General features: G+C 31.9%; 2 non-coding genes and 1 pseudogene across 2 annotated transcripts; 1 reads left to right on the forward strand and 2 right to left on the reverse strand.

Moving 5' to 3' along the window:
• Window positions 1-3,212: 3,212 nt before the first annotated feature.
• Window positions 3,213-3,285, reverse strand: TRNAK-CUU (transfer RNA lysine (anticodon CUU)). The gene has a single exon. It is a non-coding gene; the product is annotated as a tRNA-Lys (tRNA).
• Window positions 3,286-3,424: 139 nt separating this feature from the next.
• LOC139895869 (uncharacterized) lies at window positions 3,425-6,059 on the forward strand (annotated as a pseudogene).
• A 2,849-nt stretch (window positions 6,060-8,908) lies between these two features.
• LOC139903712 (U6 spliceosomal RNA) lies at window positions 8,909-9,011 on the reverse strand. Its single transcript, XR_011778511.1, has one exon. It is a non-coding gene; the product is annotated as a U6 spliceosomal RNA (small nuclear RNA).
• Between the last annotated feature and the right edge of the window lie 9,660 nt (window positions 9,012-18,671).

Genomic DNA, 18,671 nt, shown 5'->3' on the forward strand with positions numbered 1-18,671 from the left:
GCTGTTTTACAGCAGCAAAAAGGCTGCTGTTGGTGGCGGTTTGGAGCTGCAAAACACAACAGTAAATGGTGGTGATGATGGTGTTTTATGGTGGCTAAAGGTGGCGGTTTTTGGTGGTGGTTGTAGGCTGCAGAATACATCAGATTATGACTGTGGTGGTGGTGATGTTGTGACTTTTTGTGATGCAAATAATGAGAGCTAGTAGGTGTTTAATTTATGCAAGTATTAGGTGTTAAATCCCAATCCAAGTGTATAAGTACAATCTAATAGTTGTTTAGGTTTTATCATTTAGTTCAACTTGTTCATGATTAGGATTAGTTTAATTGTTTAGGCTTTATCTTTTTTTTTTTTATATATACAAACGGCACATATATATCTATGTAGTATAATAATAAGATAAAGTAATAGATTGATAGATCAAACTTTACATCTCATCCCACTTGTATAATATAACAAAAGAAAAGAAAAAATAGTGGCCATGATTGTGTATGATATCGATTGTTTAGTCCTCTTGCAAAACAAATATGAATCAACATAATAAATAGCAAAAATTGTATCAATTAAAGATTGATCAAGTGGGAGTTGGTTTTTAATCGATATCATTAACAGTAAGCATGCATGTATATATATAGCTATCATATTAATGTCTATGTAAAGTTAATCATCACATTAGCAACAATATAATAATAATAATATTATTTTTTTAATCATAATAACAATACTGATAATAAAAATAATGATTGTAAATAATAAATGATAATATTGTTTTAAAACAATATTAATAATAATACTAATACGTAATTATTTACAAATAATTGTTCGTGAATCGTTAGAATTACATAAAAGTTAGGTTTAAATTTTGTCGAAAATTTCCGGGTTGTTATAACTTGCGACCACAAGAATTCAACTATGGTCGCGAGTTTGGACCTGGAGGAAACTTGCGACCACCAAAATTCAATTATGGTCGCGAAAATGGTGCTGACGGGAGAAAATTCTAGAAACGAGTTTTTTTGCTCGTTAAGTTGTTTCCTTGTTGTTTTTTGCCTATTTAAACATCCTATTGTAACCCTAACATGTATCCACGAAAATTATCAATAAAAGAACTCTTTTTGGTGGCCAAGGATTAAAGTAATCATTCGTGATTACATATAACCTCGTTAAATTCTTTTGTCTTTATCGTTTTTGCTAGTTTCTTCGTATACATCAATTATTTTTCGTTTATTGTAAGTGGGTTTGATTACCTAGTGTTATCAAGTCTTGTTAGGACTCACGTGATTTATTCCTAATAATATATTTTGTATGTGTTATTTGAAATGTTATGTAATATTAAATAAATGTAAAATAACGTTATTATAAGGATCTATTTTTATATCTAGAATAAAACCTTCTGAATCAATGAGACAACTTTGTATATGGCTAAAATAAAACCAAATTCGGACAACTTTGTAAATATTATAATATAATTTAGAGCAATATAATATAATAAAGCAAATAATATTTAGAATATATAAATTTAAAGCTCATTTAAGCCTTTTTTTTAAGCAAGCAACAATTCAAAACTATGAAGCTTGAAGATTATTCAAACTCGCTAATCGCACTTGATCTTGTTTAAGCTCGACTCGAAATGTGCTCTTAGAAAAACCGAGTTCGGATAGCTCGCGAGAAGCTCTAACTTATTTACAACCCTGAATACTTATATTACTATTAGTAATTTTCCATCCCGCATTCATGAATTTTAACTCTCCACACATCCACGAAATTAGACTACTTGTAAGTATGATAACTGAAGATACACGACCAGTTTAAAAATATCTAAGGTTTATTTATTCGGGTTATCCGGAGGGCGAATAATCCAACTGCATAATCTATTTTACACAGCACATCAAGAATACTCTCTTTCTATTTCCAACATTTCTCTGACCACACTAACATTCGAACTTGGATCATTTGCAAGAATGTCAGGGGCTCAAACTGTCAGGTTAGTATCAACAATTCTTTAGCCATTTTAAAACTGCATAACTCATAGGCCACACATAATGTCGAAGAATTGCACTTTTAACTTCACATTTGTTAATAGCGCATTTTGTTACTATATATATGATACGATTTATTCGAGATAGCCAATCTCCAATTAAAAATAGAGAGAAGAACGGAGATTTAATTTCAATTACAAGTATTCGGTATCATTTACATTTACACGGTTATAAATTCACTTTTTATTATAAATGACTAACCCTAACGACTTAAACAACCATAACAACTTTACTCTTTTGCTAACTTAGCCATTTGATTTGATTTCAATTACAAGTATTCAGTATCATTTACATTTACACTGTTATAAATTCACCCTTTATTGTAAATGACTAACACTAACGACTTAAACTATCATAGCAACTTTACTCTTTTGCTAAGTGAGCCATTTGATAATTCTCTGTCCACTTAGCTTGATAATTTAATCTCTTCGGCCTTGCATTGTTAATGGGCTCATGTGGTATTAGACTCTAATATTACTATATTATCTAATAAACAAAAAAGATGAATAGTGATTAGGGACATTTTCGTCCTTTCATTTTTTTTTAAACTCTAATTAAATTTCATTACACAAACAAAGCCTCCCACACTTTTTCCAAATATTCAAATCGACCCTCCAAACAGGGTAGTAAAGTGTCAAATAACCATTTAAAAAAAAAAACTTAAATAAACTCCACCCAAATATTCAACGGGTCATATCTTCTCGCTCGCAACGAGTTAAGTTTTTCCGACACTATCGTTAAACTCAAAATAATTTTAAGAACACAATGTCACCAACTATACGCAAAACGGACGTTTTATAAAAAAACGCTAAATATTTGGGGTACTTTTCATACACGTTGATTTTGCGTTAAATTTTTAAAAGTCGATAATTCCATAGCTAAACGCGGAGATGGACATATATTGTTAATTTAAAATAACATTTAAATCTTTCACGGGTTATAACTTTTAGTTCGACTCGAGTTGCGCTTCAACGACACCATTCTTTAACCACGAAATAATTTTACAAACTAAACGCAATAAAATACATTGAAAACCGAACCACCAACAACTAGTTAGACTCGTGAAATGGTACATAAAGGGAAGACACACAAACTTTAGATAGGTAACCAGATAGCACGAGCCCAAGTTTCTATGTTAGTTGCCAATCAAGCATTAGACACAAAAAAGATTTAAAAATTCGCCCACCGTGGGGCTCGAACCCACGACCACAAGGTTAAGAGCCTTGCGCTCTACCAACTGAGCTAGACGGGCTATTGTTTTAATTCTTCACAATTTTATAACTATCGTTATAGTAATTTATTATTGCTTTCTTTTTAGGGTTGAACAATGTTTGAGTGAGATGTATTGAGATTTTACTTCGTTGTGTCGTCGTCTGATCCTGAAGAACGGCATGGAAATATGGGGATTTTCGTCGATTCTTCAATTAACAGTAACTTTAGCTCTCATTGTTGCCTTTGTTTTAGTAGTTGCAGTTGTTATCTTTTTTATAATTATTCTAGTGATCTTTGTAATTTGTTGGTTTAATTGAGGTAATTGTTACAGGTTGAATGTCCCTATATTTATGATCCTGCAGAAAAGTATATCTCATTGATTGTTCCTGCATATAATGAAGAACTTAGATTACCTGTAGCTCTTGATGAGACAATGAAGTGAGTAAAACCATCACCTCTTTATTGTATATTCAGTGAATCTTTAGTTCAATTTACGCTTTTAAATTTCTAGAATTTATGCTGTTTCTGTGATGGAACTAAAATACTAAAGTTCATGAAGTTGTTTTATAAGATTGTTGAATATAAGTCATGATCAGTTTTTTTAATTTTTAATTATGTGTAGTTACCTTCAGAAACGTGCAAAAAAGGACCAATCGTTTACGTATGAGGTATCCTTTTGATCTTTGTTATTCAATTTAAGACTTGGTACTCCATCTTATGCTTGATTATTAAGTTATTATAATGTACAGTGCATTATGTACTAAGCAAAGTTTTCAACTTGAAACTAGAATGTGACCATATGAAGAAAACGGATTCGATGTATTTGTAAGTTAGAGTTGTTCGACATTGGGTCTAGTCCAGCTTGGATATCTATTTGAATATATCCATGCTTTCTATTTATTTGTATTGTTTTATTTTGAATATCCTTCTTTAGCACTTGTTTCATTCTTTTGTACATCTTGACTATGTTTTCGATAATTAACTTACATTTTTGATTCAGCACCTTTTCACTTATAAACGAATATGCTAGAAACATGTGTTTTGTAATTGATCTTTCTATACATTAGATTTGTTTTACCGAATGTTCAACTGTAATGTGGTATGCAAGTAAGTGAATTAATGGAAGCCTTTGAAGATTTGAAGCTTCTTGATTCTTGTGCAGGTGATAATTGTTGATGATGGAAGTACTGATGGAACAAAAAGAGTAGCCTTTGACTATGTGAGGAAGTACAAAGTAGACAATGTTAGAGTTATTGTTCTTGGAAAGAATCAGGGCAAGGGGGAAGCTATAAGAAAAGTGAGTCTAATCCATATAATTTGTGGATTCATTCTTTGTTCATTTTGTAAAGGTATTGATGTGTTGAGTTGATTTTACTCAAGACAACTGATCAAAGCTTTTTGCTTTTGCGAAAGCATTGTAAAACAGGGAATGCTTCATTCGCGGGGCAAATTACTTTTGATGCTAGATGCTGATGGAGCAACCAAAGTTGATGACCTAGAAAAGCTTGAAAATCAGGTTGGTTTCAGTATCACTTTGTCATTATAAGTACTTAGATTATATGTGTCTTCGTACTCAATTACTCATGTCTTTTTCTGTATTAGATTCTTGCAATTGCCAAAACAAAACATCAGTCAGCTGGTGACTCAAGTGTAGGAATCGCAGAAATCCCTATTGTGGCATTTGGATCTCGTGCCCATTTGGAGAAGAAAGCTCTAGCCACAGTTAGTTCCTCTAGTTTTTTTTTTTTTTTTCTATATTTTGTTGTCATTTTTATTTTATTTTCTGAACAATTTGAGTGTGTGTTTCAGAGAAAATGGTACCGCAACTTTTTGATGAAAGGGTTCCATGTTGTGGTTCTCTTAGCTGCTGGTCCTGGCGTTCGTGATACACAGGTTATTATTCTTCCAACCACCCGTTCTTATTTCTTGCTTTAATAAATTGATAAAAATAAATTATATCTAAAAAAGCCTTAGCCTAGTGTTAATCTTGATCTGCTGTAATTATATTAATTTGATTTTTGACATTAATGGCAGTGTGGTTTTAAGATGTTCACTAGAGCTGCTGCAAGAAAGCTTTTTACTAATATCCGTTTAAAAAGGTGGGGCCATTGTTGTGAAAAATACCTAGTTTTTAATTATTATTTTCCCCCGTTTTTTGTTGTTGGTGGGCCTAAAACTTCGTACATGGTGTTCACGCAGGTGGTGCTTTGATGTCGAATTAGTTTATTTGAGCAAATACTTTAACATCCCGATGATAGAGATATCTGTAACCTGGTCTGAAATTCCGGGATCGAAGGTGAGTATGTTAAGCATTATCAACATGTTGTGGGAAATGACTCTTATGTCCCTTGGATATAGAGCTGGTATCTGGAAAATAAGCAAGCGGGAATCTTAATACAAAGCATTGATTACAACAGGCTCTGTTTATCGACATCTTCCCTCATACCCCTGAGCTAATGTTAGTGAGTTTTCAGACATACAAACCATCAAGTCTATCTTCAAATGCAAGTTATGTTAACCAGATATTGTTTAATGCATATGAAAAAATCCGTTCTTGTTGGATTCGTTTATTTACAAAGAAGTTATATAGGAGATCAATTGAAAATTGAAAGGTTATGTATGTTGTGTTGGTGATATTGTAGTTGCAACCAAAATCTGTATCCCAAGTGTTTTAGGGGGTTAAGATGCAATCGTGCAAAACTGCAAACCGAAGTGACTAGAACATGAGTAGCTGACAATTGAATTTTAACTAGTGTAGTTTATGAAGCAAAACAATGCAAATCTTGTTTTAATAAAATTACAATGCTCTCTTAACTTTAATTGTAATTGGGATTGGGATTATTTGTACATTTGGGTTCGGTTATGAAACAATGTCAGGTATGTTGGAAAAGGGTAACGAACAATTTAAGACCTTGTGTTAAAACATTCAGATGGGGTAGAAATGGCATCCAGAAATCATGGGCCAATTGTACAACACGACCAATTTATGCATTGCAGGCAACAAAATCGAAAAGTTCTTGAATATATTTTTAACCTATGAATATACACCAAGATTTAAGTTTTCATAACCTCAACTACGAAAATAAAAAATACTGGATGATACAACGTTTCTAAAATGAAGTTTAAAGGAAAGCTTTGCAAAAAATACAACAGAACATGTAAAGGTCAAAATTTGAATATCTTCAAAACTACTTAAAAACAGAGTACATAACATGTAAGGTTTAATTGGATATATGTTCAACAAGTGTGTGTATCAGCCTGCCTGCCTGCATATAATAACATGTTTAGTTACATTTTACTTCCACAAGTAAAATATGTATAACAACGACAAAGGTTACTACCTCCCACAACTCTCCACACACGCCAAGTAAATATTTGTAAGGATCAAATGTCAAAGACCTGATAATTATGAGATACACATTAGATTGGAATCTACAGATAGTATCTGACCGATATGCAGAATAGTCAACAATCACTAATACAAAACGGCCACAAAATAACATAAGTGGCATACTTGACTAGTTGCGCCTGTAAATTGAAGCATGAAAAAAGGTAGGAAAATGGATGGGTCGGATCTGATACAACACCAATACTTTCTCTTCTTTTATGTTATATCACAATTACAAGACATTAATGACAAATGTTGTTATTAAAATTTATAAAGTCAGAATTTGTAAAATATAATTATACTGTCAAGTGTCAACAACTTGTAACCTGCTTTAAAAACTACTTTAAGGTTAGCTTTCTTTGAATTTTTACTATTCTGACACATTTTATAAGTAGTGACAACCAAAAATTTACCCATTTTCAGAACAGCAACAAAGGAATTGCTAAATTTGCTCCATCTACTTGAAGACTATCAGAACACAAGAGATAAAAAAATAATAAAAAATAATTTAAAAAAAAAACAAAAAAACACTAGAAAAGAAAGTTTTAAGAAATATACGGTGTCAAAGCTATCTTTTAAAAGTCAAGCGGAAAATGAGAACAAATATACGGTGTCATCACTTGAAAAGAAAGTTTTAAGAAATTAACTAAGAGCTTCAATGATGACGGAAAGGCGAAACCATTAATCCAAATCACAAATAGCCTCATGCCTAATTATTCTTAAACATATCAAGTAAATAACAAACAACTTGTTGTGATGATGGAAAAACGAAACTCATAATGAAAACACACAAGTAACTCGGAAAAAAACAACGATAACAGCAAACCATAATACATTTGAATGCAATGATGGGACCAAAAAGGCTTACAAAAAAAACACAATTACTATCATGCACAAACTTTGTTAGACCCATCAGGTAAATAACTAAGAACTTGTTGTGTTGCCAAAACAGAAGACACTCAAAAAACAGCATAAATACCATTAACCAAATGTTGAGACCAAAAAGGCTTACGAACAAAACACAAACTTTCTTAGACATATCAAGTAAAAAACTAAGAACTTGTTGTGATGATAGAAAGATGAAACCAATAACAGCATAATTAATAAGCAGAGCAAACCTTATAGATTAAAATGCAGTGTTGGGACCAAAAAAGTTTACAAAACACAGATCTCATCATGCACAAACTTTCTTAGATTATAGATTTATCAGATAAATAACTAACAACCCGTTGTGAAGATGGATAGACGAAACCCAAAAGTCAAAAACAGATAACACTCAAAATCGCCATAAAAAAAAAAAAGCAGACAATGATAGATTAAAATGCAGTGCTTGGACCAAATAAAACTTAACATCAGAACACCGTCCCATCATACACAAGCTTAATAGACATATCATGTGAATAACTATAAGCAAGCATGTTGTGATGATGGGAAAACGAAACCATATGCCAGAACAGAAAACACTAGAAAAATTACAGTACATAAAAACCAGCAAACCACGAAAGATTAGAACACCAAAATAGCTTACAATCAAAACACAATCTCATCATGTGCAAGCTTTTTCAAGACCTGTCATATTGGTAACTAAGAACTTGCTGTGATGATGGTTAGACTTCAGACAAAACCCAAAAGACCAAAAATTAGGAAACACTCAAAAATGATATAACAATCAAAAAACATAAACCATAATGTGTTTACTGTACTAATAAGGTTAGCAACTCAAAGTTATTCCCTCAGTTTATAATAACCACCGAACTTATAGTCACTAACCCATCTTAATCTTAAGAGGTGATTAATTGCAGGGTATAACCAAAACCAAAGCATACAATGGGTCTCCCTATACATATATTTTTGCTGCTCTACCAAATACCCCAAGTTATCATACAATTTAAATAACATGTACAGTATATAATTGCATAAATTCATATAGGTTCCAGAAAGAAAATATATATCATAGTTACTTTCTGTTTCCTAACAGCTACTAACCAATACCTGACCTCTTCGTAGCAAGTGGATAGAACAACAGGCCAATGTTGAAACACCAGACCATGCCATACAACTGAAATAGCAAATCTGTATGTATTAGAGCAAAAATGAACGATATTATTAACAAATCCATAAAACGGAAAAGGAGAAAAACTTGCACCAACTGATTGAGCGAACTAGAGGAACAACAAACAAATAATAACAAAATAGAGAGTAAATTAAACGGAAAAGGGGAAAACTTGCACGAATCGATCTAAAATTAGGGCAAAAATCGAGCGAACCGGTGCAAAAAAATTTGGACCATTTCTCGATTTGTGCGTGTCATCCTTGCGCAGGGGCCATGCTAATCTTCTCTGTATCGTTCCAATTTTATCGGATGTCCCCGAAGGGACGATAATGGTTTGGAGTCTGTAGTTTAAAAACCTAGAAAATGTCGTTTCAAGAACCGATGTGGGAATGAAAAGGTGATATGTAAGTAAGAAATAAACCTGATACTGTTACTCCATGTTATTCACTTCATGTTCTAAGGAGTTACAGTAAAATAATTAGGGTTTGTTTATTTAGCATGATGAAGATAATAGTTTTATACTTATTTTATTATTTAATAAAATGAAAAACTACAATAATTATGTACTTACGTACTAACATCAATATTTTGTAAGAAGCATCTTCATACATATGTATAAATCTCTCGATAACCTTGAACTTTTATTTCTTAGCTTATGATATCGTGTTAACCTATTTATATCTTTCGAATGACATAACAACTTACGGTTCAAGTCTCATCCTATCAAATTTTCAAGAAGAACACGATTAAATGAACAAAATTCATTAATGAGTAAATCTCAAAACTTGTTGCATAATATTATAATGTGTCACATTCCTTGTATACATATATACATATACGTAAAAGATGAAGTCTTTCAATGGGTACGTTCTCATACGAACATATCAAATTCCCGTTTATCATATCGTTAGGTCTGCCTTTGATAACGAAAAGATGTGATTCATGTATATTTTGTTATTGTATAAAAATGTTAAGAGTTATTTAGCCATAATATTATCACTAACAATATTGTATCACCTAGTAAATTATCTAACCTCAATCAAAATCATTGTGTAGATGAATATTATGTAAGAAGTTGAAGCATTGACCTCGGCACCATTTTGGCGCAAGTAGTTTTCTCTGCAATAATTAGAATTGGCTCCCTTAAATCAGCTAGAGATATTCCGATATTTTGTATCATCTTCTATAGTTTCTATTAAAATTCTATAATGATGATGTCATTATTAGACTAATTTCTTTGTTAAAAGAAATCAAAAAACAAAAGAAAAAAATCTAAGCATGGTGGGTGATTTCATTAATCTAAATAATTTTGAATTAAAATTAAATCTTATTAATTAATTATTAATTATTATTATTAAATCTTATTAATTAATTATTTTGAATTGAGTACGAGAACGTATAAAAGCTATGTAGAAGAAAACAACAACAACAACAACAACAACAACAACAACACATAGGCGTCTTTGAGCATAGGCAAGATAGGCAGCAGCCTAGGGCCCAAAAACTTTAAAGGACCCAAAATTTTGAATATCTATATACTTTTCTCAAAATATTATGTTTAATTAAATAAAAAAAAATTGTCAATTAAAGTTGTAATACTGTAACTTTAAATAGTTAAATACATTGTAAGTAAATAAATAGATAAATTTAAGTATTGTCTTTTTATATGTATAAAAAAAATTAAATGTGTATAAGGGCTCACTTTTATTTTCGCCTAGGGCCTTCAAGTTGTTGAGACGGCCCTGCAACAACAATACCCAATCCCGCGCCTGCGAGGTAGAAGGAAACAAATTCTAAATTTATATTTTAATTTACACTTTTAAAATAAAATGACAATCAATATTATCTCTTATGATTGGATGTGGATTGTTTAATATGCATTCTATGTGTTTGATGAAATGTTCGTGACGAGTTTCTTAGTCGGATTCTGTAGTTCCACGGGTCATTAAACTAAATGACTTTAGCATATACGTTCACTTAATACCTAAAACATATCATTAAAGTGTACCGTTTAAACAAGCCCGTGATTCCACGGGTCATTTCACTAGTTGTATACATAATGTACTTACTTGAATTCTATTCAAAACTTGGTTGATTTCACAATTGCTTCCGATTATGTAACTTGAGAATAGCATGGAGTGCAATCTCATTTTAGTCCAATATTATGTTCATCTACTAGTCTACTAGAAAAAGTAATAGAGGATGGTTAAGCATTACAACATTATGGATTTTATTTTAATTATCATGTCCTTTTACAATTGCAAGTTATGTTAACCAGATATTTTTTGAGTTATCAGTTGTTGGATTCATTTATTTACTAAGAAACTGTATATGAGGTGATCAATGGGTTGCTGGGAATGATGATATCTAGTCTAGTAACCAAATATATCAAGTGTTTGAGGGGATTAAGACGCAAACGTGTGAACCAAAGTGACTAGATGAGTTGCTCATATTTGAATATTAATGAGTTTAGTTTATCACGCAAACACAATGCGAACCTTGTTTTAATGAAATCACAAGTCACAATATTACTTTTAATTCAGGAATTCAAGTTCATCAAGATGTAATATCTGCCACAAAATTTTTCACAATCTTAACTATGGAAACAAAAAAAATACTCCATTGTTTCATAAATGAATTTGAAATTAATGAATTGCGAAAATACAACATTCGTTTCACTCGCTCTCGCTCCAATAAGACAAAATGGCATAACATGTAAAAATGTAAAAGTTGTAATTTGAAATCTCTTCAAACTACCTAGAAAAACTTCCTGTGAATGACTGAAGGGCCAGATTCGACATATTTTGCCTTGCAATCCAACATCCGCAACATTCACAAGACGCGAAAATGAGAAAGAGAAATGTAAAACAAGTTAACAACCAACTAAAACAGAACGGGGTTCATTTAAGTTTATTGATGTTGGCAATGCTGACCCATTACATCCTGATTGTCCCACTTTGGGACCATTGGGTCATATTTAAAACCAAACCTGTTGGAAGGTGTTGAGTGATACCAAGATGGACCCTCCAAACTAGATACTAGTGACAACAATTTAGATTTAGAATACAAATAAAAAAACGTTCTACACAATTAATAATACAACAATATTAGATCATCTTCTCGTTTAATGATATTTGCCTTTCAAAAAAAAAATAAAAAATATTAGATCATCTTCTCTGTTACCGGTTATGACTTAAAATCACTTTATTACTCTCTTTTAAACCAATTAGGTATGATTCCGTAACTTTAAACTGTTTGTTACATGTCACTCATACCTGCGTTCTTGTAACTAAACACACAATCAATTTTGAACAAAGTAAAAATTTCTATTATTTTAACTTTAGCAGATACTATTGCATTTCTTGTATCAATCAACAAAGCTTACAAAAGGAGATGAGAGCAATTCGAAACAAAGCTCATTTAAACTACAAGAAATACCTCCAGATTTTGCAAGATCCAACATTAAAAAAGAGAGGCAAAACTCAAAGTAGCAAATACAAATCAACTAAATATAAAAGCCATTATGTGGCAAGTACATATGGTAAAAAAATCTCAAACAAAGAAAAATTATCTTGAAACTAGTATCATTGACCTTTTAATATGAAAATGACCGGCTGAACATATTACTTATTCCGAAAAGACATATTCATCCATCCATGATCCATCCAACAAACATTGATTATGGTTCCCATAGAGGTGAACTGTGTTGATCATCCAATGTATCTGCAGGTCAACCTCAATGTTTTGAGTAGTATGTTGCTCTTCCCACATTTACGAGGAGTCAATTTGTCTGTATAGTGAATAAACAATAGCTGGCAGGTATATAACATCAACTACATCAAATAATGTACTGCCAATTTGTGAAACAAGGAGAATATGTCAAACATGAAAGAAACTTGAACCAAATTCATTGCCTGTTACTAGGATTCAGTACATCAATATATTCAAAAAAATTAACCAATGTGGTTCAAAGAAAGAAGCCAAAATAAATGAGGTATGGTCCCATACGCCGCCTACGAGGCTTTCTCATTAGCTCTATGTGGTTTCACGTTTTATCACTTGGTATCAAATTCCATATGTTACAGGGGTAAATTATGTTAGAGTATGTTTAGAGTTAGGCCCAAGTGGCTTGTGGGTCCGTTATGTATGCTAGGGTTTATGGGAGAATTGTTGAGAAAGTAAAGCTTGCTCCACCACCTGAAACTGAGCCAGAGCCAGTCAAGAAACGGGCTAGGTCTTCTTCAAAGAAGAAACAAAAGGAGGAAGAAGAACCACAAGCCACTTGGGCCTAACTCTAAACTCTAACAAATTAGACAAAAGCATCATACCCATTTCTTCTAACAATTCTTACCTAAATTGACTATTTACGATAATTTTATCCAAAGCGATGGCCGAATCACACACGCGTGATGTCAGGATGCTGTGATCTGATTGGCCAAGAAAAAAATATCGGCTGTATTTGATTTCAAAATGTATCCGTCGGTTATATTTATTATTAATATTAAACTAAATTTATTTTATAAATAATAATCCCTATAAATATAATACCACACTTCACTTATTTTTCACAACACAATCTCATTTCTATCACTTTCTTTCTCATTTTCTCGACATAATCTTTTTTGATCTCATAACCATGTCTCAACAAAATCAAAATCCCGATCATAATGAGTTCGGTTCCGGTAATTTATACAACTTCGGGTTACCAAATACGCCCGGTTCAAGCTCAAATTCCTCACAAAGTGTTCGGGTTACTCGACCAATTGGTAATGTTCCACAACATAATCTTAATCTTCTTAATGATTTCAATAATGCTTCTTTTTTTCTCGATTTCTACATCAACAACAATTTCAACAATAGCAACACCAACAATTTCACCAACCATCTTAACAACAAATATGACAACCCTTTTAACAACAATATCCATCACAATTTTCTCAATTATCGCAACCGGGTATTATACCATTTCAAGTTTCAAATACGCAACATGGTTACATGTAGTGACCCGAACTTTTCCATGTTTATATATATTAATTGAGATTGATATTTACATGATTAAATGTTTCCAACATGTTAAGCAATCAAACTTTTTAAGACTTGATTAATTGAAATATGTTTCATATAGACAATTGACCACCCAAGTTGACCGGTGATTCACGAACGTTAAAACTTGTAAAAACTATATGATGACATATATATGGATATATATATAGTTAACATGATACTATGATAAGTAAACATATCATTAAGTATATTAACAATGAACTACATATGTAAAAACAAGACTACAAACTTAATGATTTTTAAACGAGACATATATGTAACGATTATCGTTGTAAAGACATTTAATGTATATATATCATATTAAGAGATATTCATACATGATAATATCATGATAATTTAATAATTTAAAATCTCATTTGATATTATAAACATTGGGTTAAGAACATTTAACAAGATCGTTAACCTAAAGGTTTCAAAACAACACTTACATGTAACGACTAACGATGACTTAACGACTCAGTTAAAATGTATATACATGTAGTGTTTTAATATGTATTTATAAACTTTTGAAAGACTTCAATACACTTATCAAAATACTTCTACTTAACAAAAATGCTTACAATTACATCCTCGTTCAGTTTCATCAACAATTCTACTCGTATGCACCCGTATTCGTACTCGTACAATACACTGCTTTTAGATGTATGTACTATTGGTATATACACTCCAATGATCAGCTCTTAGCAGCCCATGTGAGTCACCTAACACATGTGGGAACCATCATTTGGCAACTAGCATGAAATATCTCATAAAATTACAAAAATATGAGTAATCATTCATGACTTATTTACATGAAAACAAAATTACATATCCTTTATATCTAATCCATACACCAACGACCAAAAACACCTACAAACACTTTCATTCTTCAATTTTCTTCATCTAATTGATCTCTCTCAAGTTATATCTTCAAGTTCTAAGTGTTCTTCATAAATTCTACAAGTTCTAGTTACATAAAATCAAGAATACTTTCAAGTTTGCTAGCTCACTTCCAATCTTGTAAGGTGATTATCCAACCTCAAGAAATCTTTGTTTCTTACAGTAGGTTATCATTCTAATACAAGGTAATAATCATATTCAAACTTTGGTTCAATTTCTATAACTATAACAATCTTATTTCAAGTGATGATCTTACTTGAACTTGTTTTCGTGTCATGATTCTGATTCAAGAACTTCGAGCCATCTAAGGATCCGTTGAAGCTAGATCCATTTTTCTCTTTTCCAGTAGGTTTATTCAAGGAACTTAAGGTAGTAATGATGCTCATAACATCATTCGATTCATACATATAAAGCTATCTTATTCGAAGGTTTAAACTTGTAATCACTAGAACATAGTTTAGTTAATTCTAAACTTGTTCGCAAACAAAAGTCAATCCTTCTAACTTGACTTTTAAAATCAACTAAACACATGTTCTATATCTATATGATATGCTAACTTAATGATTTAAAACCTGGAAACACGAAAAATACCGTAAAACCGGATTTACGCCGTCGTAGTAACACCGCGGGCTGTTTTGGGTTAGTTAATTAAAAACTATGATAAACTTTGATTTAAAAGTTGTTATTCTGAGAAAATGATTTTTATTATGAACATGAAACTATATCCAAAAATTATGGTTAAACTCAAAGTGGAAGTATGTTTTCTAAAATGGTCATCTAGACGTCGTTCTTTCGACTGAAATGACTACCTTTACAAAAACGACTTGTAACTTATTTTTCCGACTATAAACCTATACTTTTTCTGTTTAGATTCATAAAATAGAGTTCAATATGAAACCATAGCAATTTGATTCACTCAAAACGGATTTAAAATGAAGAAGTTATGGGTAAAACAAGATTGGATAATTTTTCTCATTTTAGCTACGTGAAAATTGGTAACAAATCTATTCCAACCATAACTTAATCAACTTGTATTGTATATTATGTAATCTTGAGATACCATAGACACGTATACAATGTTTCGACCTATCATGTCGACACATCTATATATATTTCGGAACAACCATAGACACTCTATATGTGAATGTTGGAGTTAGCTATACAGGGTTGAGGTTGATTCCAAAATATATATAGTTTGAGTTGTGATCAATACTGAGATACGTATACACTGGGTCGTGGATTGATTCAAGATAATATTTATCAATTTATTTCTGTACATCTAACTATGGACAACTAGTTGTAGGTTACTAACGAGGACAGCTGACTTAATAAACTTAAAACATCAAAATATATTAAAAGCGTTGTAAATATATTTTGAACATACTTTGATATATATGTATATATTGTTATAGGTTCGTGAATCAACCAGTGGCCAAGTCTTACTTCTCGACGAAGTAAAAATCTGTGAAAGTGAGTTATAGTCCCACTTTTAAAATCTAATATTTTTGGGATGAGAATACATGCAGGTTTTATAAATGATTTACAAAATAGACACAAGTACGTGAAACTACATTCTATGGTTGAATTATCGAAATCGAATATGCCCCTTTTTATTAAGTCTGGTAATATAAGAATTAGGGAACAAACAACCTAATTGATGCGAATCCTAAAGATAGATCTATTGGGCCTAACAAACCCCATCCAAAGTACCGGATGCTTTAGTACTTCGAAATTTATATCATATCCGAAGGGTGTCCCGGAATGATGGGGATATTCTTATATATGCATCTTGTTAATGTCGGTTACCAGGTGTTCACCATATGAATGATTTTTATCTCTATGTATGGGATGTGTATTGAAATATGAAATCTTGTGGTCTATTGTTACGATTTGATATATATAGGTTAAACCTATAACTCACCAACATTTTTGTTGACGTTTAAAGCATGTATATTCTCAGGTGAATACTAAGAGCTTCCGCTGTTGCATACTAAAATAAGGACAAGATTTGGAGTCCATGTTTGTATGATATTGTGTAAAAACTGCATTCAAGAAACTGATTTCGATGTAACATATTTGTATTGTAAACCATTATGTAATGGTCGTGTGTAAACAGGATATTTTAGATTATCATTATTTGAAAATCTACGTAAAGCTTTTTAAACCTTTATTTATGAAATAAAGGTTATGGTTTGTTTTAAAAATGAATGCAGTCTTTGAAAAACGTCTCATATAGAGGTCAAAACCTCGCAACGAAATCAATTAATATGGAACGTTTTTAATCAATAAGAACGGGACATTTCATTACAATCACAACCAACTTTTACACCTCTAAATAACGAAGAAGTAGAAGAAATTCGTGGTGGAAGTCAACAACCACAAGTTCGGGTCCGTACAAGTCATAAATGAAAAGGAAAATAAGTTGCGAAAGAACCACAAATTAAAAATTTGTGGACTCCACCCGAAGAAATTTGGTTGGCGTCATGTTGGATTGATTATTAGAAAGATGGTGTTCATGGTAATTCACAAAAAGGTTCGGCATTTTGGGCTAGAGTTCGTAATAAGTTTAACAATAACGATTCCGGTTATTTACGAAATGACGATCAATTAAGTGAGAAATGGCGTCATATGGATAAGTGCAAAGATTTCACGGCCTTATATAATGAAGAAGAACGTAACCCAAGGTGTAGCGGTCGAAACGAGGAAGGCATATATAATTTAACGGTGCAAAGATGGCAACAATGGGCAGCGAACCCGTGAGCTTACAAGGATGTTTGAGAATTCTTGAAGAAGAAGCCGAAGTGGTATACACCACCTGCAGTTGGTGGAAGTGGTGTGCGTAGAAGAACATGTCTGCAACTTGAACTCGAAGATGAAGACGATGACGTGGTTGGCGAAAAACAAACAATTAATCTCGGGGAAGATCGGTTAAGCAACCTCCAAGAGCTATTTGGAGACGATGCGATTCAACGTCCAATGGGAAGAGAACGATCGAAGAAGGCTGCTAGAAAATTCGGTTTGTCTGATGCGGGTACTTCATTACGGGGTAAGAACTTTTCGAACTCTTCAAGATCGGAAATGAAGACAAAGAAGTGGAGAAAACAAATAGTGTTATGATGCAATTGTAGAAGAAGAACGAACACGATCGGAAATGAAAGTAATACAATTATTTAAACTTATATTAGACGATATCGCCGATCCGAAAGAAAGGAAATCCGCTTTAAGGTTCAACTCCCGTGCGGTGCAGCATTGCACACAAGGTTGTCCCTTAACCCTTGAATTCCACCTAAGGGTGCCTTCCGCACATCGCGTTGCGGGGTCAGTGGGGAATGGGGGATTTTACCGTTCGTGCCCTCGAATTGAGTCGAATTTCTTCCTGACTGAGTTATGCAACTGCAGGACATGAACACGTGGATAGTTTAGTCTCCCTTAAGTGATTTTAAAACTGTTGTTCAAAAGAAAATAATTAAGGAAAATTAGAATAGATTTTTAAATCTATAGTTTATATTAAAATTATATAATGATAATGTCATTATTAGGCTAATTATTTTGTTAAAAAAATCAAAAAATAAAAGAAGAAAAATCTAAGCATGATGGGTGATGTCATTAATCTACATAATTTCAAATTAAAATTAAATCTTATTAATTAATTATTATTATTATTATTATTAAATCTTATTAATAATTATTTTAATTAATAAAATTAAATAATTTTGAATTATTTTAATTAATTATTTTGAATTGAGTACGAAAAGGTATAAAAGTTAGGCAGAAGGAAATCAATTCTAAATTTATATTTTAATTTACACTTTTAAAATAAAATGACAACCAATATTATCTCTAATGATTGGATATGAATTGTTTAATATGCATTTTAGGTGTTTGATGAAATGTTCAGTTGACGAGTTTCTTAGTCGGACTCTGTGGTTTCACGGGTCATTAAATTAAATGACTTTAGCATTTACGTTCACTTAATACTTAAAACATATCATTAAACTGTTTCGTTTGAACAAATCCGTAGTTTCACGGGTAATTTCACTAG

Source organism: Rutidosis leptorrhynchoides, chromosome 3 (assembly GCF_046630445.1).
Source record: "Rutidosis leptorrhynchoides isolate AG116_Rl617_1_P2 chromosome 3, CSIRO_AGI_Rlap_v1, whole genome shotgun sequence".
Classification (NCBI taxonomy): domain Eukaryota; kingdom Viridiplantae; phylum Streptophyta; class Magnoliopsida; order Asterales; family Asteraceae; genus Rutidosis; species Rutidosis leptorrhynchoides.